Here is a 23544-nt window from a genome sequence, read left to right as displayed (position 1 = left end):
CCTCTGGCAGAGCTCAACACCTGAGACACTGTCCCTGAAAGGAGATGTGGTTCCTAATTTTTGCCATTACTTTAAAACAAAAACTGACTAAAGATATTCCAAAGCTGGGAATCTAAAAGCCACCATCATTAAATTAATCATAAAAATTCCCAAAATCAATTGCCAAGAAAGCAACAACAAAATTTAAATTCCACAATGCTAATTCATCAGACACACATTTTCTCATACAAACATTGGATATCCATGCTTAGAAAAGCCCTTGGACCTGCACAAGTAGTCAACTCCTGCTTTCCAAGCAAACAGGTTGGGGTTTTTTTTGCATCTTACATACAAGCAGTAAGAAACCAACATAAGTCTATTTCACTTGATTTCAGAAAGACTGTGAAAGATTGTTTAAGATTGTTTCTTTCTATAGAATACTCTACATCTTTAAAAAGGGACTAAAACCAAAATACTCCAGAGCAACATTTCACTGATGTTTCTGCTGATATGCCTTTGTATTTTTTTAATGTCAAAGTACCACTCAGAAGAAGCAGCACTACACAGTTCATTTTCAGAATTTAGTTTCAAGTATAACCCTGAAAAAGAAATTACAAAGTCATTTTACTTTCAAATAGCTCTCAGCCTTTTGCCGGGACTTGACAGAAAATATAAGCTAGTGTTAGTGTTGCAAAATATAAATACATTGAGGCAAGCTCATAATTGCTAAGTACATGAGATCATTCAAAAACTAAGACTTAAATCACAAAAATATTTTAACACAATCCTAAACCAAACAAAATATCACAGCTAAGAGGGGTCACATAATAATTTAAAAAAAAAAATCTGTATCAGAGTAATATTTCCTACATGGATCTAAGATCCTCCATATCTATATCTCCCAGGCATTTAAAAACTAAATTAAATAGATGATAACAAATGCATCATAGTGGATAAAAATATAATAAACACCCTAAGAGATACAGGTGGGGGAACATATGTGGTCTTTGGAACTGATACACAGGCTGGTTGCCTCACCCTCTTTGAGGGGTGAACAACCCACTCTTTTTTCTTAGTCATCCTTCAAAGGTCAGTAACAATCATCTTTCTAAAGCAAAAGAAAAAATATCACCTTGAGCACGTTTATACAAAAACACATGCTGAATAGATAATTCTCTAAGTATCACATATATTTTACATGCTAAAATGGTAGTATGTGTTCTTTTGGTATTTGGCTGCTAAGAATAAGGCCCACACCTTTCTACAGCCTTCAGAGCAGGCAAGGAATAGCAGGAGGGACCGGCATGGACAATGGATCTCACACCACCATCCACCAGAATTTGACTAGCAGTAGATTAGAGGAGTTGAAGAACCACCCACAGGATAAGAGGCAGCAAGATGGGTCTCCTCCAAATGCTGGCAAACCACAAGAGCAAGGCTAATGAGTATAATAAGGCACTCAAACACTAACCAAGACATTTCTCAGTTCTTAGTTGGAAGATCTACTCCCATCCTGGGTGTGCTCATAAAGCACAGGATGGGGTTTCTCCATAGTTCAAAGGTTTAGTTTCAGCCTGAGCTGGACAGCCATAAACCCCAGGGACTGCCCTTATCTCAATGAGCCTTTGGAAGAAGAAATTATGTTCCCTTCACTCACCGGACAGGCAGCCTCTCCTTCCTCCCAGATTCCTCTAGGAAAAGTGAAAATGCTAACTCACCTTGATGCCTTTGAAAGCCATTTTACCCAGAGCTTTCAAACAAAAATAATAGCAGTAAAAATGCTTCCTTTAAGGCACTGAGGAGATGGGGAGGCACTTTCACACACAGCCATTAACACAGTCACCCACAAAGCCAAGACTTGGACTGTAAGTTTCTTCCATCAAGAAACTAAGAAAGCTTTTCCCACAAACATATTCCTTAAGGGACCTGGATATACCATTACACACTCTGCGTGTGCAGAAACAGACCCTTAAAGCAAAGGGCCCTTTTCCTCCTGCTGCTCGGGGAAAGGAACTAACAGGGAATGCACTGCTCCAGCACATGCGACCGTGAGGGGACTGCGGCTGAGGGAGCTTCGCCTGCTCTGCTGCTGGTGGGGTTTTATGGCTGGTGTTTCCTTCACCGGAGCTCTGGGAGCGTTCGCCATCCCCCGCCCTTCCACGGGGACAGTCCGAGGAAATCCCCCCGGCAGAGGAATTGGTTTGGGGTCCCCGTGGGGACGTGCAGCCCTGACACCGCCGCTCCGCGGAGCCGGGCCGGCAAGGCGGCCGGGCTCCCTCAGCCCCGCTGCCGAGCAGGGAGGCTGGGAGGGCAGTGCCCGGTGTTCCCCCCGCACCGGGCTGGGAGAGGGCCGCAGGAGGGCTCTCCCCGCACCCCCATGCAGGCTGTGGAGCTCTGCCATTCCCGGGGGAGGGTGGGAGGGAGGAGAGCGGCAGCGCATCCCCCTCAGGGCAGGGCGGCCGGGCTGACACGGGGGATCCGCTCCGTCCTCGGCTTGGCGACGGGGAAACCAAGTGCCGGGGCGAAGCGTCTTGATGGAGAGGAACCTCCCTCCCTTCCCCGCCCTCCGAGGAGGGGGAGCCGGAGCGGGGCCTGCGCCCGGCGCGGCTGCCGGGAAGGGGCCGCGTTCGAGGCGGCCGCCCTGGACACGCACGTGAGGCTGGAGGTACAGGGATGGAAATAAAACCAAATCCCGAACGACAACAGCCAAGTGAAACCACTGATTTAGAAAGCCGACCAGAAAAGTAACCCTGGCAAGTAGGATTTGCCCTCCCCTTGGCTGCACTTATTGGCCGTGCTCGTATGCAACGAGCTCGTGTCTGCCAATGCCAGTGGTCGGCCGGCGTGTCCATCACCAGGGGAAGAGCAATTCGCCGCTAAGGGAATAGATTCCCATCCATCCATCACAAGGCTTAGCAGGTAGCCGCCTAGAAATCAATCACACACTAATAAAAATATATATATATATCCTTCTCTATCAAATTACTATTGTAGTGCTCTCAGAAAAATGTCTATGTATCCTTGATATCTACGTATCCTTGGTAAACATAGGCGTGGATTTCATCACATCCATCACTTGTCCAGCCTAAAATGATCTTTTCTTAAAAAAAAAAATAAACCCCAGCATCATTAATGAGGGACCACAGTATGTATTCATTAATTATATAACTAAAAAATAATACCCTGTTAGCATCTGTTTCCATTTGCCAGCCACTAGAAGGGAGCAGAAATCTCTCACCTTTTTTCCTGACACGGTTTTTAAAACACCAAACATTATCCATTATTTAGGCATAAAGCTAGTAATTTCCAAAACTCATCAATTCTATTCTAGAAAACTTTAACAACAATATTTTTAAACACTAGGCACCAAAAAAAATTTTTTAAAACATATTAAAAAATAGACTCCTATGGCTGCTTTTAATAGAAATTGCAAGAGAGGTTTCTGGTTGACGATTCTGTAGGGAGAGGCACTCTGTTACCAGAATAAGATGTGCACTTGGTCCCATTTATTACAATGTGTTTCCAAAGCAATATAAAAAGCCTATTCTGCAAATTCATCTCTGGATTCAGCTACCAGACAGTTGTAAAAAGCAATATCCAGCATTTCCTTGATCACAGTAAATTTACAGTCATGCATCCCAGCCATATTCTTGTTTAGGCTTCTCACCTTTCAAATCATTGCATCTGCCTTTCGTCCTCACATGGATTTTACAACATCACGTTTAGCTGGCATCCCATTTGCGCGGAGGAAGGCGGCAGCAGGGAGAGCCGGAGCCGCGGAATACCTGCGAGGGGCTGAAGAGAAGGAACCTGCTGCAGTCGGGGGAGGCTCGTGTGCCCCTGTGCCTCCTCTTCCCGTCCCTTAGCGAGTCTCCCTCAGTCAGCTGCGAGCCCGGGCTGTCTGGGTTGCCAGTCCCTGACTCAACATTCCCAGCATTCCCGAGGAGCCGGGGCTCCAGCGGCGCGGCTCGGAGCCGCCGGGGGCAGCAGCAGCAGCAGCGCACGCACCGCAGCCCCGATTCCTGCGAGCGTCTGTCTCTGTCCATTCATCGCCAGCCCGCGGGTTCCAGCCCCCACCCAGCCAACGGCTGCGAGTGTGTTACTCACTGTGAAACAGCCTAAAAATACACCTAGGTCTGCGTAAAACTGCAGAGGATAAATTGCTTTCTCGCCCCTGTTCACCGAAGGCCAGAAACGTTCAAAGGCAGGTGCTTCAGAACATGATGCCTAAAAATCCATTGCCATATGCATGCATTTACATAAACAGAACAAACCCAGAAATCTGAATCCGTGTTCGGGCTTAACTGCAAAAGAAATTAAGATGACATCCGTATTTGTGGATTTTTTTTCAAAAAGCAGTATGCAGGGTAAAAAGAAACCCCACAGATTATCTGCTATACAAAGCCTGAAAACCATTTTTCGTAAGAAAACTGCAAACTGCATTAAAAGTTATTGCTGAGATTTTATTGCTTTTTATTAAGGGGGATGAAAGAAACTTCTATAAACATCACTGGCTTCTCATCCTAAGAACAGAGGGTTTGTTCCTCTTCTATTTTTCCCTCTTATCAATTCTTTTTAGTTTAATGGCTTTGTATACAATTATAAGTAACCACCTTCAGTCTTTAGCTTCAATGCACCTTCATATCTTAGCCTACACAAAATTTCACAAACATATTTCATCTGTCTCCTCTTGATCTCATTGCTATAACAATGATTTTAAGAACAATTTCAGATCTGTAGTTGCTTTAATATAACCTCTATTTTATTTCTCTCACATATGCATCTATAAATGCCACTATTAAACATCATTGACAAGAACAACTTTTATGGAATTACTGTTAAAAATTATGTCAAATCAAATTGATGTCAACCAATCATGTTTAAAATTAGCATAATCCCTTTATTGCTGTATCTGAATTATCCAAAGCCAGTTAAAAAAATTGGCTGTCACAGATATTTATTTGGAGATGCTAGAATGCCATTCCCAGCAGGAGCATAACAGGCTTGTATTTCCCCAAGAAAGGGACACACTCTTACAGTACCCACCTACCTCAGCTATAATTGCAATAGAGGGCAAATACTTTTTCTGAGTTCAAAGTAATGGAATAACCATGATTAAAATGCAGAGTTCAATTGCTTTTAAATCTGCATACTTATTTGAAGACACTTCTGTTCAAATAGTTTCAAAACTATGAAAAATATGGGCAGAGAAAATCTGTTCCTGGAGAAATTTACAAGAAGGGACATGGTTTTGTATACAAATAATTTCACTTGATCTGAAAAGCAAACTAAGTATTCCTCAAGAGTTAGCAAGTCTGCATCTGTAAGAAAACAGATAATACTACAAAATGTGGGTCACTACACTGAATGCTTCAGAGCACAAATGTGTCCATTTTCAGCTTAGCCCTTAATTTGGATTCAGTGTGAAATAAGAATTTCTTACAGACCTGTCTCAATATTGCTAAAACCAATTCTGTCTCAGTACTGTTAATGATGACAGGACTTTTGTTCTAAGTGGTGTCAGCTGCTGACAGTTTTTTAAACAACATGTCACACCATTCCTGTCTATATGCAAAGACAAGGAACATCAGGTTCTGCCTTATCTTTTTGTGACTCACTCACTGGCAAAGACCAAGGGCCTTGTGATAGCCAGCAAAAGCCAGAAGCGTCCTGACAGAGGACCAGTAGCCTAAGAATCTTCTTTCCAAGGAATAATCACTGTGGGAAGACAGAGCTGCCATAAGGCTGCAACAATACTGCAATGAATTAAGCTTGCTGTCATTCAATAAACTTTATAGCAGAGTTCATCACAGCCCATCTCAGAGCAGCAGACCCTCTGCAGGGGACTGCCAGCACTGCCAGTGCCAAAGAACAGAATATACCCACCATGGATAAGACCATGTGGATAGGTGGGAAAAAAAAATATTTTGCCAAATTGCACTCAACAGGACTTGTTAGAAAAATGTGCAGTTCAAGAGAAGGGAGGGAAGTAATCAGAATTTTACAGTTAATCTACTTATTGTATTAGTAGAAACAACATCCATGCAAAGAACCTCAGGGTCACATAATCCAAACCCTTCAATAATATTCATGCCTTACATTCAAGGCCATGCCAGAATCCAAATCCAAAGGGTAAGATAATAGCAATTGTGTCCTTAAGGCTGACTTCTTTGCAGCTGGTGGAAGTTCTCATTTCAGTCTAATCACAGGACCATCTGTGTCGTCCTTGGTGCCATGATGCAGGTGGGTGCCATTAAGCACAAAAAGAGGCAGATCATATAAGTAAACTACCACACTTTTTTATTTTGCTTATTGTAAGAGGTTCCCATTAACTACTAGACATATCTTTCAGCCAACTGTTAGAGGAAAGCAGTCTGTTGTAAAACTTAAACCAGTGTTTATGTTATAAGGTGCCATGTGACACTATGCCTAATGTTTGCACTTGTCAACAGTTTCTATCTTCAAATAGATTTTTGGCTAGCAGACTTCAGTTTATTTGTTTTCTACCTTAAAAACACAGTATATTCACAGTTCTTTCTGCTTTCACATCAGGAGCCATGGAAACCCCACTGAAATTAATGGCAATTTTTTAAAAATTTCAATTAGCCCACAATTAAGGCCCGAACCAAGCAAACATGAAATACAGATTTTCGAGTCTCTTATTTTCCTCCATCTATGCTATTCTGATGTTGGAAGCAGAAGCATGTAAAACATACTTATTACAACCATTCTGTTTACTTATTCTAAGTATAAATAATTCAAAATAACACATAATGTATAATGTTACTGTCTTCAATTCCTGTGCATCCCTTCATCTTTCCCACATCTTTCTTTTCTTCTCACCTGTGATACTAAGACTTTAGCAGCAGCTTGCTCCCTTTCATTTTTATGAAGCTGGATGTTATTTAGTGCTTAATTTCTTTAAAAAGAAATTTCTTTAAGCTTGGTCCCTGCTACATAATTCCTAGCAAGCAACTGCAGGTGTGTGCTTTAAAAACCCAAGAAAATGTATTTCAGCTCTAGTCATTGAACCTGGCCCCACCCTATTCCTCTGTGCTTCCCTAACTTGATTTACAGAACTAAAAAAAAAAAAAATATTGCCTTTACCATGATGTGGTGATCAGATTTCGAGTAAGCACTTGACTCGAAAGAAACAAAAAACTCCATACAAACAAAGTAATTGAAATAAAATCCAATTTTCTGTTGATTTCAGAATGAGGCCCTATCAGTCAAGTCCACAGAGATGGTGCATTCATGAGTCATTAACTATGGACTGTTCTTTCCTCTTTATTAGTTTTTATTTTCACCTACAAATACCTGTCAAACTGAATTACAAAATAGTTTCCCACTACATGTTAAGCTTCTGTTTTGCTTTCCTCATGGCATATCACTCAAGACTGCTATTGTGGTTTTAAAAATTATTAGTATAATTTATTTAGTATTCATTTACATGATCACATGCTTTACAGAGGAAGGAAAAGTGTTACTTGAATATACCTGAACACACAAGAGACAATTGAGGAATTCATTATAATGTATTATAATGCAAAAAACAAACAAGGAAAATATACTCTTTTGTAATTACATAATACAGCAGTTTACTGTGTACTGCACAGCCTATGTCTATTCAGGACAGAAATAAAGCTACTCTGGCAGATGCTGTTAATATCACAGTAAGAAATAGAGCAAAAATACTAAAATAATTTAATAGTAAAAATACCCACCTCACATAAGACCTCCAGCTTCCACATCTCAAAATAGGGTTATTAATAGGCTTTTGCAGCAGCTTTACAACATATTTCAGAGAGTTAAACATATTTCTTAGGAACACTCAAACTCCAGGAATTTCTAACAGTATGTAGCATACACACCTTAAATATCTTGAATTAGGTTTAACATTTTAAATTTTATCCATGACCCTTTATTTTCCTGGTTGGAAACACAGTATTACTGCTACCACTATTGGACACATGAATATGCACAGTGACTGTTCTAGAGGAGTGCTGCTAAATGGGCACTGACTAGCAAACTCTTAGATGCTGGTTTGGGGCTTTTTAAAATCACTTCAGAGCTAATGTCCAACTGACTTTTCAGTAAGAATTAAGCTTCCAAATGCCAACCTCACTCCTGAAAAGTAAATACAGATAATAAAATTTTACTTACAAGTGTCAGCATGAGGCACTTCATCTGAAGGTAGCTGAGGTTCTCCTCTTAATTCTCAAGCTGCAGAAAACACATCTTCTTCCCTACTTATGATCTCAAACTCTACAGGAAACCTAGTATGTAAAAACACTAGGATTACAGGATTATTCACCCCTACCCATCACCTTTTCCCAGAAGAACTACAGGGCAGTTATTCAGTGAGGGAACCTTTTACTGGCAGCACAATCTCCTCCAACTTGAAACAGCTGAGTACTGAAGCCTGAGGCACTGCCTTAATCACATTCACATGGTGGGAGGACTGGGAGAGGAACAAAACTACCTGAGCTGGGGGAACTAAACTCTATCCACCACAGCAGTTCCAAATGGAAGCAAATTTCTGCAGTGAGTATGGCCCTATTAGATCAACCAAATTCAGGAATAATGTGAAAATAATTAAAACCAGTAGCCCTGTATGGCTGCTTTGAAACTGACACTGAACCTAGAGCTGCTTGCCTCTTTTGTGCTCCTTGTGGATTCTGTTGAGGAGCTACGTGTCCAACTGAATAACAAGAAATACAAAACACCTGACCATGGATGGCAACTCCAGCTCCCACAAAGGTTAATTATTAGCTAATAACTGACATTACATAGCAGGTGTGAGCTTCACATTACTGTTATATCTATAATAAGGGGATAGTATTGATAGTATTCCATCTGTTACTCTATATAGACGCACTGAGACAATTTCCAGACTGTTTTGAGAGCGTAACACATTATATCCACTATATAATACTTCACAGGATTACACAAAGTGCATTTATGGGGAATTAAGTTAGATTTATTTTATATATTAATTAAACAATTTAAAACATTGTTTTATAGGTGCTTTTACACATATAGTAATACTCCTCTGCATACAAACATGAAAAAACCTCCACAATTCCACAGTAAAAAAAAAAAATCTATGATACAAAGGTTCAGGCTGTCTCAATCTTGAAATCTTCTTCACTACAAAGTCCCAGAGCCTTTAAGAAGAAAACACTTTTCCTGCTTCTGTGGTTCATCCAAAACTTTTGTGGTACTATGCAAAAAAAAAAAACCAGTCTAGAAAACCCAAGAACACTAGATTTCTATATTTACTAATGTAGTTTTTGCTCCATGTACAACCTAAGGCTAGACAAAGAATCCTACATTTCAGTTACCAGACAGTTGTCACCTACTCCATAATCTTCACTGAAGTAATCTTAACTTTGTTGTCCCATTTTACTCACAACAGGATCTCATAACCATTGGATATCCATTTTGTCATTGAGATTGTCAGTGCTGTGACACAGAATAACAAATAGCACAAATAATTCTGACTACTTCATTTAAGTCCTGGCCTTTAAAATTGAATAAAGATAAAATACAGGCTTTAAAATTGAAGAAAGATTAAATACAGGCTTTAAAATAAAGGCTTTTAAACATCCTTTTATCAGTATTTCTATGTCAATCATCTACTACCCTGACTTTGTGAAATATCAGAACTTCTCCCACATTTGAGCAAAACTTGGCCACTACTTGAGGATCTGTCTTCAAGAGGTTATGCCCCCTTATTGTACCAACTCTAGAACTAAAAAGAGATGATGGTTTTTTCTCATTTATTTTTATCACTTAGAAGCAGCCCTGTAAACCATATGAATGCAAGCACATGTAATTAAATATTTGTAGAACAGTTCTCTAGAATAAAGAAGAAATGGCTTAGCATTATCTTGATTTGTGCCTCTGGACTCTCTCAACTCCCAAAATAGCATATTCCCATAAAGAATTCCAGTTGAGACTATGCACAAACTTATGCCAGTTTCCAAAACATGCTTGAGAACTGGGATAGGGGGAGTTTGTCCAGTCCAAAACATGATTTTTCTAATAATTTAACAGTTCAGTTTCTGTGCCAAGAAGTGTTTCCTGAACCTGTTTAATTTACTAGCAGAGATGTAACTGTAGGTGAAGTTCCTTCTCTCTGGTTGATTGTCTGACTACAGAAGCATCTAATGAATTAAGTTCCCCTCAGACCCTGAAATGTGCCTTTAAAGAAAGCCTATTCAGTACTGATGATTGCAGATGAAGAACTTTCCTTAGGGGAGGCTTTAGATCCAGGATCCAACTCAGCAGTGCCTTTTTTGCATTCCTCCCCTGGGAGTTTCTGCTTTCTTCATTTCTCCAATCCCACTTTTACATCCTATTCCACTCATAAAGTTTGCTGATTATCTTTCTAACTAAGAGCAATCTGTGACTTCAGTGATAGAAACACAATCACACATTGTAACAGAAGAACTTATGTATAAACCAATAATGGAGGCCAACGTTAAATTCAACTGATGACTTTTCTTTATTAAGCTATATAGAAAAAAAATGAGAAGGCTCACAAGTTAAAATAGAAAGGGAGAAATATATTAAATTGTCAGCTTGATATTATATAACATTTCCCTACAACTGGGTACGAAATGGCTGCTAAAGTACAGGAATTCCTCCCTGCCAGTCTGGCACTTCTATTTTGTGGGCTGCAAGACTCAGTGTGTGCAGATCATGAGCATGACTGTGCCTGAGGTGTAACTGTGCCATGAGGCAGAAGGTGGCTCTCGTAATAAAGTTCTTGCAAATTCAAGGATTTTTTTTTTTTGTTACCACTCAGTTCTGGTTATGGATTAAATATAACTTTCATTTCCCCATAATCTTTCTGTCCATTTAGACATAATCTTGGGAAGAAAACTTACTTGAATTAGCTGAAAAATGATACACCTTGAAACACAGGAAGAAAAATGAAGCCTATAAACAATTGTTACTCTATCCTTCACTCACCTTTAAGGGTGAAGAAATATGGATGCTCCTGTCAATGCATTGGTATCAAGCATTCTTTTGGCAGATGTGAAAAAAAAAAAAAAACAAACAGAAAAAACACATAATCTATGCTGAAGCAATATAGAAATGATGAGAAGCAGATTTAGAACTCCCAGGAAAAGCCAGGCAATAGAAACAAATAGAAGTATTGGTAAAACTCTTTTGTTAAATTACAAGCTAGAGGAAGCAATGCAATGCAAAATTTCACTACATTTATCAGCCACAGAGAAGGTAAGAGCAAAGCAATAGAAAACCTCACAGATATAGCTTATTTCCATTTTTGCTCCTTCAGGATGTCAGACACCTATATACAAGTGAACTATTGACTCTAAACAAAAAGATTTTTCATGTTGGGTAAAGCAGTATTTTGCCATGCAGTACTGAATTTATCCTGAAATCTTCAGGGCAATCAGAAAGCAAATAAGTATAGCACAAGAGAGACAGACAAACCATATTTTACAGCAGCAGCCACTGTGAAGGGAAGGATAAATGCATTAATCACTTGAGTATAGCTCAGTTAAAAAGATTTTTATAAACCACGAAAGATCAGACTACAATACAGAGCATGATTTCTTGATCCCTGAGCAGACTGTGCTGCTGCTGCTGCTGTGTGAGAGCTGCATATGACCATCTTTAACATGAATTAAGAACCAGAGAGACCTTGGGATAAAACAGGAGGCAGAAGTAACAGCAGCAGTATTTTAAATAACTTTTCTCTGCATCTTATTTACACTTACTTAAATTTCTCTGCTCTTTATTTAAATGTATTTTCAATTTTCAAATATATTTTTTATTTCCTTTATATTAAAGAAGGTATTAAATCTTTTTTAATACCTTCACCATACAGCCATGAAGAGGAGTGCATTTGAAAATTAGTAGAAATATTTTGCAGCTACAGCAATTGGTCTAAGAAAACATACTACCTCTCTGCACAAACCTTATCTCACTGGAAATATTTTGTCTGCTTCTTTCATGCAGCTAATTGGATTCATGGTTTTGGTGTTAAGGTTCAGTTGGAATTTTAGGATCCTAAACATTTCCATGGCCCAGGGTTAATTTAGAAATAAAAGGTAATCTAGACTACTTTGTGGTTTTGAATGAGAAGAAAAGATGGGAACATGGAAGCATAACTAGAGAAAACAAAGTATTTTGGAAGTTGACAGTTATTTAATTTATAATAGTTTACAATTACATTAATTGAGTGAAATAGCACTTCTGTGGTATTGTTACAGAGCAGAGATTATGGTGATTCACAATGTATTATAAGGAACACAAGTGAAGAAAGAAGATCAGGCTTATGAAGGATTTGGTACAGCAGCAAGTACTCAGGAGTGTAAGGTGAGTTCAGGTTGTGAGCACATTAACCCCCAGATCTCCAGCACCTCGTATAGTGCCTGCCCAGCACACCCATTACTGAACTTTCCTGTCATACCTGCTAACACAAAAGGTTGGTAGGCAAGGAAAAATGCCTGGCAGAAATATTCTTGTTATACGTTTTCCTGCAGGGCTCCTACCTGCATTCAATTTTCATGATCTCTCTGTAAAGCAGATTAGGCTGCCCAAAGGCTCTGAGTCTTGGTTTCAGGCCCTTCTCAAACCCTGGTTGCACTATAGCACAGGTTTCTTTTTCTTGCCAGGCTACTTTCTTTGCTTCTTAAGAAGCTGCAGGTTGTGGTTTTTTTAACAGTCCTCTTCTTCCTCCCAATTTTTTTGATAAACATAACACAGCAGCAAAGGCAGCTGTAGAACTGAAAGATGGTGTTTGACAGGTAGCTCCTGGTGAGATGAAGCCAGCAGGGGTATAAAAGCCCAAAAGCATGCCTTTGAAAGGAGAGTCATGTTCCTAAATATTGAGAAGTGATTCTCTTAAGATAATACTTGCAATCAGCACTCAGCATGTGCAGCAGCCACGTTCTGCAAGACAAAATTGGCTGCTTCAGAGAGTTCAGCAAAAAGCAGACGGTTGGGGTACTGCAGTTCTCCTACACTAAGTTATTAAAAGATGCTGTACGCTACTGAAGCTCAAACTGAGGTGTTCCAAAATCATGCAGTTCTGATATAGAACAGAAAATATTCAAGATCTGCATGTTGCCATTTGAAATTTAAGCGGTGGTCACCAAACCCACCCGTGTAATTAGCGTGGATCTTAGAGATGCTTTTGGCAGATCAGCTGGGAGTGTAGAACGCTTTCAGAGGTGTAGAAATGACTAAGACACATACAGTAGGGGGAATAAAACCTAAGGAAGATATGAATAAGAGAAGTGGGGGAAAGATCAGAATAAAGTACTGCAATCATTAGAATTTTTATTTGTAGAAGAAAAAAACTCCATGTTGCAATGGAATTATGGCTGTGGTTATGGAATAGATACCAGAAGAATAAGTCAAAGCTACCGAGTTACTGATGAAGTACTTTTTATTAGCCCGGGTCAGCAATGGTCAGCACCTCAAGTACAGGCATGATGCTGCCTACACCAATGACCTCTGGTAGTGAGGTTTTGATGGAATTTAGGATACAGTGTTATCCCTGAGAATGCAATTTTCTTCTTACAGTAGAACCCAAGGTGAACCAGCATCCCTAAGGTTGCACAGTTCTTGTACTCAAAAACCAGATTAACTGTTTCCTAGCACTATTCTAGCACTATCAGTGCTAATTTTTATTGCAGAAACATAAACTAAAGATTTGTTTTACTCAATCCCTCAATATTTTATCCCCCCTTTTCATAAGACATGGTCTTTTCATGGTCTGATTTTGAAGGGAAGCTATCAAAAAAAACATAAATTGTCAAAACATTATTTTCGTTTTTATATGCTGTTCTCTCTGCTGCTCTCCTGATGCAATCACATTTTATAGGAACACAGTAAGGATACTTCTGAGCCATTTTTATCTTTCCCAAGTTATTTATTAGCAGTTTCAACTTGTTTGTTAGTCATAATTTGAGGAAGCATATATCTAAATTGTTGCTTATATTAAATACATATCTCTCTAGGAAAAAGGAACAATTATCTTTAAAGTGCTGACATACAATTGACTGGATACATTTACAGTAAATCAAATAGCTTTTTAAAATTTAAAGTAAATGCTTGTGTAATTTTAGTTAAAAATTCCATTTGTGTCAATTTAAAGACTCATCAAAGACTACAGAGCATCTATATGTTAAATATAATAACAGACATTTGGCATCAGAGGAAAAAATATCTATTTATTGATAAGCCTGAGTTATGTTTTAGGAAGTATTACCATTCTGGTGACTCAGTTGTTTCCAGACATCCTTTGGATGATCTGTTATTATTCAGAGGTGGTGTGTCCTCAGGACAATAGAGTGCAACTGTGCTTTTTCTTAGTTATTTCGTGATAAGCATTAGAGGCCAGAATTTAACAACTCTAAGGATAAAAATGGCCTCTTGTAACAGGGGCCCTCCTGCCAAGGGCTGAAATCCATGGGTCCCACAGCAGCCTATTGGTTATTCAGTTTGTAAATACAAACACTGCATAAATCAGGAACATTTTCAATCAAAACAGGGATAAAGTATGACAGATGGCTGTAGAACACAGATGGAAGGAGGGAATAGAAAGTCTTCATTGTCATATCATACTTATTAGGAAGACAGAAATTGCTGTTTCTGAAGCACCTGTAGAATGCATTTTGAGCTTGGAACTCTCATAAATCAGTTCCTCATAAATTGCTCAGCAGCTTCAGCCCTTTAGGCACTCAACAGTACCGCTGCCCCTATTTTTCTCCCTTTTTTTAAATTTTGCATGATGTAAAGTTCTAATTGTCACAGATGTCATCTTCTTTTTATTCACCAAACCAAGAGTTAAATGTGTAAGCATTTTATGTTCTTCCAAATGGCCTTAAAATTTAGTTTAATCCCATGGTGGTGTTATTTGGCTTATTCAAACTTCACAGGTATAGAAATGTCATTCAGAAAGATTTCAAGTGTTCTATGTTGTTGATTTCTTTAGCATGAGAAAAGAAAACACGGTGACTCCTTTTTTTTAGGAAAGAGATGGAAGTGAAAAAGACACAGGCAACAGGTCCCTTCTATCTATTATCTCTCTCTCTCTCTCTCTCTCTCTCTCTCTATATATATATATATATATATATATATATACAGAGAAAGGGAGAGATCATTCAGACAACCACCCCTTCTATACTGCAGCTATCAGGGGTGATATGTATACAGCAAGTTCTGTGTAAGGAATCCCTTTCAGAGAAGCTTTTATGGAAGCTTCACTCCTTCAATTTGCCAATTATTTAAATCGTTTATGAAATATTATATATCATAGACATGAAGAGCCATGTAGCCTTATATTATTATTTTCAGTATTCTACTCCTCCCTGTGACTGAACAAAAGACTTTATTTACCGTGAAAAAAATTAAATTACAATTTTTCAAAAGTCACACTGCATAATGCCACGTAGCCATAGAGATGAGATGAAACTGCATTTTTCTGTGTTACTGGAAACAAGAGCAGTGTACATGCTATGAAAGGGAGATGCTACTTACTGTATAATCTAACGTATTTGAAGAAAAACCTTATCAAAGTCTTTATTAATACTGGTCTTTTTTGCAAAAGGAAAAGTAAAGTAGGGAGGAAAGAGGTTATACCCCAATTATCCAGGAATAGCAAGCAATGCTTTTGAGCTCCTGGCCATAGGGCAGTTTCACAGGTGATCTTTGGAAATTCCATTTGGGCATTTCTGACAGGATAGTAGTTCCACACAGTATATCTAGCTCTGTAATTTAACTCCCAAAATATAAGTCAAAAAGCACTCACAAACATACAATTGGCTAAGAATAATCATCGAAAATTTCAGGGAAAATATTTGTATTTGTGTTTCCAGATACAGAGTCCTTTTCTGAAACGTTCATTGGTCTGGCAATAATCCTTTTAGACCCCAGTTATTTTCAACTTAGTATACATAAAAGTGACAGAATTCAGCTCATTCTTATGATTCTGATCCAATAATGTACACTTTTGAATTACCCATGAGTATGCTTGTGAAAGCATACTCAATTAAAAAACCCAGGTATGACACAGCACTACAGAACTTCCTTTCAGAAACTGGTAACTTTTTGTAACTCATAAAGATTTGTCCAAGTATGAGGCAATTACTTGTAGATACTGGAATAATGGCTGGCAGATTTCATTTGTTCCAGACTATAACACAGCAGCACTATCAGATGTTCACTTGCTTACAGCAGGACAGAAAAGCCCCTGCAGAAGGAACTCCAGCCTGACCTGAGCTCCAGTAAGGACACGATGGTTCCATGTCACACTTGTCATCACCACCTTCTGGCTTGTCCTGTAGTAGCCAGATAAGTGTTTTTTCTTTGAAGAGAATGTCAATTATATCTGGCAATAATTGTTTTGCAGAAGCATAGAACATTTTTGAAAGCCATGGCACAACAGATTTATCTCCTTTTCTTAATAAAGCTCCTTTGCCTATTCAAAAAGAATATCCTGAATTACTGGTGTCCCAATCTGTTTCTATTCAAGCTTATCTAATTCAACAGTGTGAAGCTTTCACAACAAGCAGAAAAGAAATACAGTAAATACTTATATTTTTGGGTAAGTATGCTTATAAGAACTCCATATATTTATATATATTTAATGTATGTATGCATGTGTACACACACCCCCACATATATTAAAGCTTTCATTGTAAAAACAAAACAGTTGGCAAAGCTTACTCATGAAGTGGGATTGAATCATAAACTGTTCAAGAGATCCAGGCTGATTCCCCAATTTTCTGCAAAACAATTATTGCCAGATATAATTAACATTCTCTTCAAAGAGTGATAAGGACTACAACTAAATTAATTTACATGCTCAGAAATTCTAAAGCACTAATGAAAATTATAATACTCAGCAAGTAGCATTTGTTGAGATTTAAATTATTTTGAAATATATCCAAGATCAAGACTAACTTGGTTTAAGAAGCAAGTTACAGTTAAAGAGCTTTGCTTAGAAAACCTGACAAAATGGGACACTCGAACAAAAGATGACAGAAAGCATTACATTAGCATAGGTCATTCTTTCCTTTTTTGTTAAATCTTTATTATGCTGCATTTTCGGTTTCAGCCATACCTAAGGTTTGGACAGGTTAAAAACCTAAGGTTTGGACAGGTTAAAAATATGCATAAAAGAAAAGTATTTCTAATTCTAAAAGCCTTTTTCTACTGTTAAATTTAACAGGCAGGAGGATTCAGTGTAGTTGATGGTTTTTAACCAAATCAATTTCTGCAAGAGTATCTTCTACTCAGAGCTGAATCTGCAATTACTGTTTTGGTTATCTTTTTTCATGCATGATTTAGGCAGTCAAAGATCTCCACAGGCTCATTTTTGCCTGTGGCCCATGGATGTGTTTCCCTACCTTTATCAGACAAATAAACTTTAATGTAGATACAAAACTTTTAAATACACAAAATAGTCCCATTTTCCCTAAACATCACAAGCGTATATTAATTATTTTCCTAAGTCATGTTACAATAAAGTGTAATATTTGTACTTACTACACCCTCACAGACCACTTTAACATGTGCAGCATTTCTTTAGCTGTCCCCCAATCAGAAATTTGAAAAAAGCATGCAAACATTCATTTTTGAAGAAAAATTATTTGTTTGTACATACTGTCAGGGCTCCATTCATTTCCTGCACAAAAAAAGCCCCTTTATACCTGCCCTCACTTCCCAAGGTGAGGAAGCTCTGCAACTCAGTGCTGAGTCCACCCTAAAATCCCTGGAAAATTTGGCTTTAGAAATTGAACAGAAGAAGCCCCAGGAGCCCAGAACATAGCTTTCACTTTTCAGATATGATCCATTACAGCATGAACACATGGTTTTCCTTTCCCTCAGGGCTTCTTCTGAACAGTTCCTTTGCCCAAGTTCTAACAATCAGAATGGTTCAGACTGAGTAAGTTCAATCTTATCCCAAGAAGACAAACAGTATAATACAAACTGATGGAAATATAATTGCTAGCATTCATTTGCCAAAGCTATAATTTTCTTTTTTATTTCTGCAGCTGGTTTAAGTTGAATTGCTTCAGTGCTTTCTCCTAGAATATCCTCTGCATAATGATTTGTCCAAACTCTGATGAACATTTCTTATTGAAGGGATATAGTTGTTTTTATCTTAGGAGTTTTTAATTTATGGACATTTTCTTTTTAAGGTAAGTTGCACTTTAAAAGTGTATGCATACAAAAGCAGAATAAAGGAGAGGGAAGGTGTAAGACCTGATCAAGTGCTTGCTCAGAAAAATCCAGTGGCTTGACCCATTTTTTGTATTCAGAGGACTTAACTTTCTCCCTCTTTTCTCTACTCCTTTGGTCTCTTTAAGACAACATTCTTAATTTTTAAACTATAATACAGTTTTCCTTTATTAGTATTTGATTTACCACAGTTTTCCCTGGTTTCATGAAAATCATTAATATTTGATAACAATAACAAACAAACATCATTACTAGTTCAATTATTTGTTTTTTTTCTGCTGTTCTTGCTAAGGTTCTTGTTGTTTTTCACTTAGCTTTCATTGGTGTATGTTCCAATCCATACTGATTGATTTCTTGTGAGGACAGTTTCTTCAGTCCTCATATTGGACATTTATTTTATACCTGCTGTGAGATATTACTTTTATAACATTAAATGCTTCTATGTAGCAAAATTTCATCAGCCCATTTCACATGGGCCAGTTACTATGCATGAAGCTGAAGAAGTCACCAGTGCATCACCAATTTGACGTCTCTCTCCAAAAGAATGGTCCCCCAAGAAAAGTAGTAGAAGATTTGACAGCCTGTTGGAATTTTATAAAGGGGAAAAATAGTAGAGAAAAAAAAATCAGTCTTATTAACCTGGAGCAAAAACTCTGAGCTGTCAAAGGCTAATCCTGAGATGCTTGCCATGTCTTAATTAAACAGAACATGGGCTGATAAATTGCAGGGAAGCGACCTAAACTCCCTGCTGTACAGTGAATTTCTGCCTAGACATCAAAGACTATTTTGAATTCTCTGCAGCTTGCAAATTGTACTGAGCAGTTGTCAGATTTCTGCATAATGCATTTCAGTCAAGACTGCAGAAGAGACTCATTTGTAAGTATTTTGCAGGAGATACTTTCCTGACAAAAATGAAATGTTAAGTGGTAATCCTTGCTTTTAGTGTTTAATTATAAACTACACCAAAAATATTTTTAGGGGTACAAAAAATGATACATTGTTCCAAAGGAACACTTAATAAACTGATCATTTGTAATTTAATTTTTTTAAAAATCCAAAGTTGACACTACATATTAGCATTATATAAATAGCACTCTAATCTCTCATTACCAGAAAATACTGCTATTTTGGTGCAAAATTTATTCTTTCCCAACACTTATTGAGAAATATATTGGTAAGGAATATGACAACCTCATGTTTTGACAGTCACTCCATATTACAGTAAAGGACCATGAGTTTTTGTTTCTCTGCTAGTAAGAATGCAGAAAGAAAATCTGCAGCCCCTCAGGTTCTTAACTTAGACTGCAATACATTCTTTTCTTGATAGGGTTTTGCCTTACCATACCTTACCTTGCCTACTTTCTACACTTGGTACCACTTCTATCATAATTCTACATAGAAATCCTTTTTAGTCACATAAACGTTGAAATAATTTTTATGACGGATTTGAGATTTTTTTTTCAGTTAAAATTTCCATGTGAAGAAACAAAACAGGAATTGACTGTGAGGAGAACTATGGCTATGTGCAATTTCAAAGTGCTGTGCACAAACAGATCTGCAGCAACTACACCTGTCCTTTTGAAGCAGGCTTGCTTTAAAAAGTGAGTAACCTTTTGGGGAAAGATCCACTTATGCCATCTCTGAATAATTCCTACAAACAAACCTGAGTGCAAAGGTTACCATTAGGTGTGCATGAGATACCCAAATTCACAAATTACTCCACAAATACTTATGGCAAATGTTATAGAGCCCAAGCAGCCAATTTAATGGTTTATCGCAAGTGGAAATTAAGATTTCTTATTCTGATATGGTGCAACTTTTTGTTACATCTTGAAATCTTCTGTTTGCCTGTCTCTTATCTACCACAGCAACTCCACTGGAGCAACAGCCATTTTTACCACCCATCCATCTGACTACAGCCCAATCAAACCCATGGACTTGCATGTTATGGAAGGGAAAGACTGCTGCAGGTTTCAATTTACATAAATTTGGGTTGTTTACTCCTGAGTTTCTCCTCCTCTGAGTTTAATGTTGTTCAGTAACATATATGCAGTTAGAACATTCTTTACATTCCTTATGTGCTTCTTGGTGGTCTAAACTGTGCATATTTGAGAATATAAAAGCATTAATACCCCACAGAACAGGTTATGCAAACACAATGCCCATGTACGCAATCTCAAGCACAGCTATCATTTTAATCCATCTGTATGAAGGAAGGAAATGTGCAAAACCCCACACTGAGAACAGAAGTATGGTATGGGTCCATATTTCTTGGCCACCAAGGCAGCTATCAGAAACTGAATTCCTCTGCTACAGAGACATATATTTTAGAAATATTCTAGTGTTTATAAACTTCTCAGTATGTAGTAATCTATTATATCAGATATAAAGACTAATTTATGGACATCACATAAGCCCCTGTTAGGAATTATAGTTTTGAATCAAAACATGCAGTCCTGTATCAACTGGAATATCAAAAAGCAAAATATTTTCTTTAAAGAAACTTTTTTTTTTTAAATTTAACACTCAGTTTATTTGGTACACAGATCACACGTTCACTCCATTAATCATCAAGTGCCTGCTGGCTAAAGATTAACACCATCTCATGCTAGCATTTGATTGCATTCAGTTGATAGTTACTCTTCATAATGTTGCTTTTGCAGGAAGCAATCAAGGAAACAAGTCTAAAAACTTCCATTTGCATTATCTAAAATGTCTTGGAAGCAAGGCCAAAACTGTTCGGGTTTCCCATTTAACTCCAGAAGCCCTGAAAGCTACATATGAATTTGAAACTTGAAGGACACTCCTGATTTCCTTTACTGCAATGGCTGGGTAGAGAAACTACATACAAGTATTAAGAGGAAGGATAATGATTTCTGCCCATCACTAAAGGGTGTGAGGATACACTTTCTATGAAAGTCACATTATTCTGAAACGGTTTGGGAATCCCTTCCTCCAAAAGTAAGTTAAAAACCAGAAATTAATGGATTCAAACCACACTAATAGAATATTCAACTATTTAAAAAACACTTGCCCATGCAGCAACAATGCCAAATACAAATCTGGCTGTTTTCCATATTCAAGCCCCAAAGAAATGTATCCTTGGGGGACCCTCTCAGCTGCATTTGCATTGTAAATACATTTGCAAACTGAATTCCAAGCCAAAGCCCCATAGTTCCAGCTTCCACAAGGCATGACTGACAGTGTTGAATTTAATCATTGTGCCAATCCATTTATCCACCTAGAAAACAGATGCAACCACTCTGAGTGGGGATCTCATGAGTAAGTGATTGGAAAAAACAATGTGACTTGTTCTCTGAAGTCAATTACAACCAGATATTAATGGTATTTATGTGTCTGCAGATCAAGACAGACACCTGATGGGGCTTTCATAACACCTACCGCCCACTGAAATCCCATCCTCTTACCTTGCTTATACAAGCTATTCAAAAGTTTAATTAATGAGTGCTTGAAGTGCTTGTATAGTGTTTCATGATCCTTAGGAGAGATGCATGTAGCCTGAAAGCATTTTTATTCAGTCCTCTAGAATGATAAACCAAAGACTTAGGAATGCTGGTTGTGAAACTGCAGCTCAGTTAAGGGACTTTGGATATTTTTAGACTTCTGCCTCTTAATGCAGGAATGACACATGATGTTCCCAAGGCAGTTTGAAAGCAAAAAAGAAGTTATCTGGCCTTCACAATATAAAGCCAAGTGTGCAGTATGGAATCAATATTTTTTTTACCGTGTAGGAAGTCCTTTTACACAATTTACAATCTGCTTATTTGCCCAAATAACTTTATTTTGCGTAGTATTTTATCAAATGCCTAAAAGACTTGCCAGTTTTGAAAGATCCAGTTCCACAGAGGCAAGACAAGTTTTGTAGATAGTCTTGATTTGTCTACAAAGAACACAACTGGTTTTTACCCAATTTCTGAAACCACCAACTACTACCAGCTTTTTGAAAGAACATATCACTTGCCTAGCAAAACACTAATGATTTATAAAATATTAAAATAAAAAGAAATCTAAATGGACTGTGAAACTTGTTTTATAGTCCTTATAAGATGATTTTCTCTATGAGAAAGTTTTGAAAAGATGCTTGAAATTATATTGCCACCTGCTGTTTCTGACAAAAAGCAGGAGCCAGGTCTGGTTGGCTGTATTATTTAAAATTCTGCAAGTATAATGGAAATCTATTAATTTTGGGAATTCATTGTGAAGCAGGGGATGAAATCTCACTGCTTTTATCACCTATCTTGTCTGTCCTGTGCTTCACAGGACTTCATAAGCAGTGCACTATTAAGAAAAAACTCCAGGCTTTCTTTTCTTTTCTTCCCTTGTTCTAGTCCCTAAATGAAAGTTTCAAAGACTTCTTAGCTAATGTATACGTAAGTGCCAAACAATAAGCTGCAAAGCAATATTTGGAGGGGGGAAAAAAAAAAAGTAATACTTTTGTCTGATGAGTGCTAATTTTATAGAAATACAAGCAAAGTAGTTCAGAGGTTTTGTGCACACAATAAACTGCACCTCAACTGTCTAATTCTCTATTATTGCTTAGTTTCCTGTGCAACCTCTCAAGGGCAGCACTTCTCTTACCATCAGCTGGAGATCACACCAGAGGATCTCTCCCTTTATCTATGGTACCTTTGGCAAGACAAAATTAACCACATCTAGAAGCAACACTATTCCAGACAGATCTTGAGGTCTTACTTTTGAAATAATGGAATTTGGTAAGCATTTAGCCTTAAGCATAGGCCTAAATGCCATTTTGAACAGTAAAATAACTCAACGGGCTCTGGAGCATTTTATTGAATCTGACTATATTCTTTAACACAACCAAATTCTCCTTTGCAAAACGTAGATTCATTTAATTTGCAGGTTTACGGTCCCGTTATTCCAGACGCTGTACCCACACAACAGCAGTGCTCAATCTACAGTTCCAGCATCACGAACCACCCAGGAACACGCAGCAGCACCCGCAGCGCGGGCTGGCAAACCAGCGGGCCAGTGGCGACCGCCAAGGGCCGGATGGGCCAGCTCGGCAGAGCGGGATGCAGAAAACCCCCCGGGACGGCTCCTAGCGGGACACGGCTCCGCTGGCTCGCTCCCCGGCCTCCGCTCCGGCCCCGGGCAGTGTCCCTGGGCAGTGTCCCCAGGGCAGTGTCCCCAGGGCAGTATCCCCGGGCAGTGTCGTGTCCCCAGGGCAGTATCCCCGGGCAGTGTCGTGTCCCCAGGGCAGTATCCCCGGGCAGTGTCCCCAGGGCAGTATCCCCGGGCAGTGTCGTGTCCCCAGGGCACTGTCCCGGCTCTCCCGTCACTGCCGCTCTC

The sequence above is a fragment of the Vidua chalybeata genome, chromosome 12, assembly GCF_026979565.1.
Source record: "Vidua chalybeata isolate OUT-0048 chromosome 12, bVidCha1 merged haplotype, whole genome shotgun sequence".
Lineage (NCBI taxonomy): Eukaryota > Metazoa > Chordata > Aves > Passeriformes > Viduidae > Vidua > Vidua chalybeata.
This window is presented reverse-complemented; position numbering follows the sequence as displayed.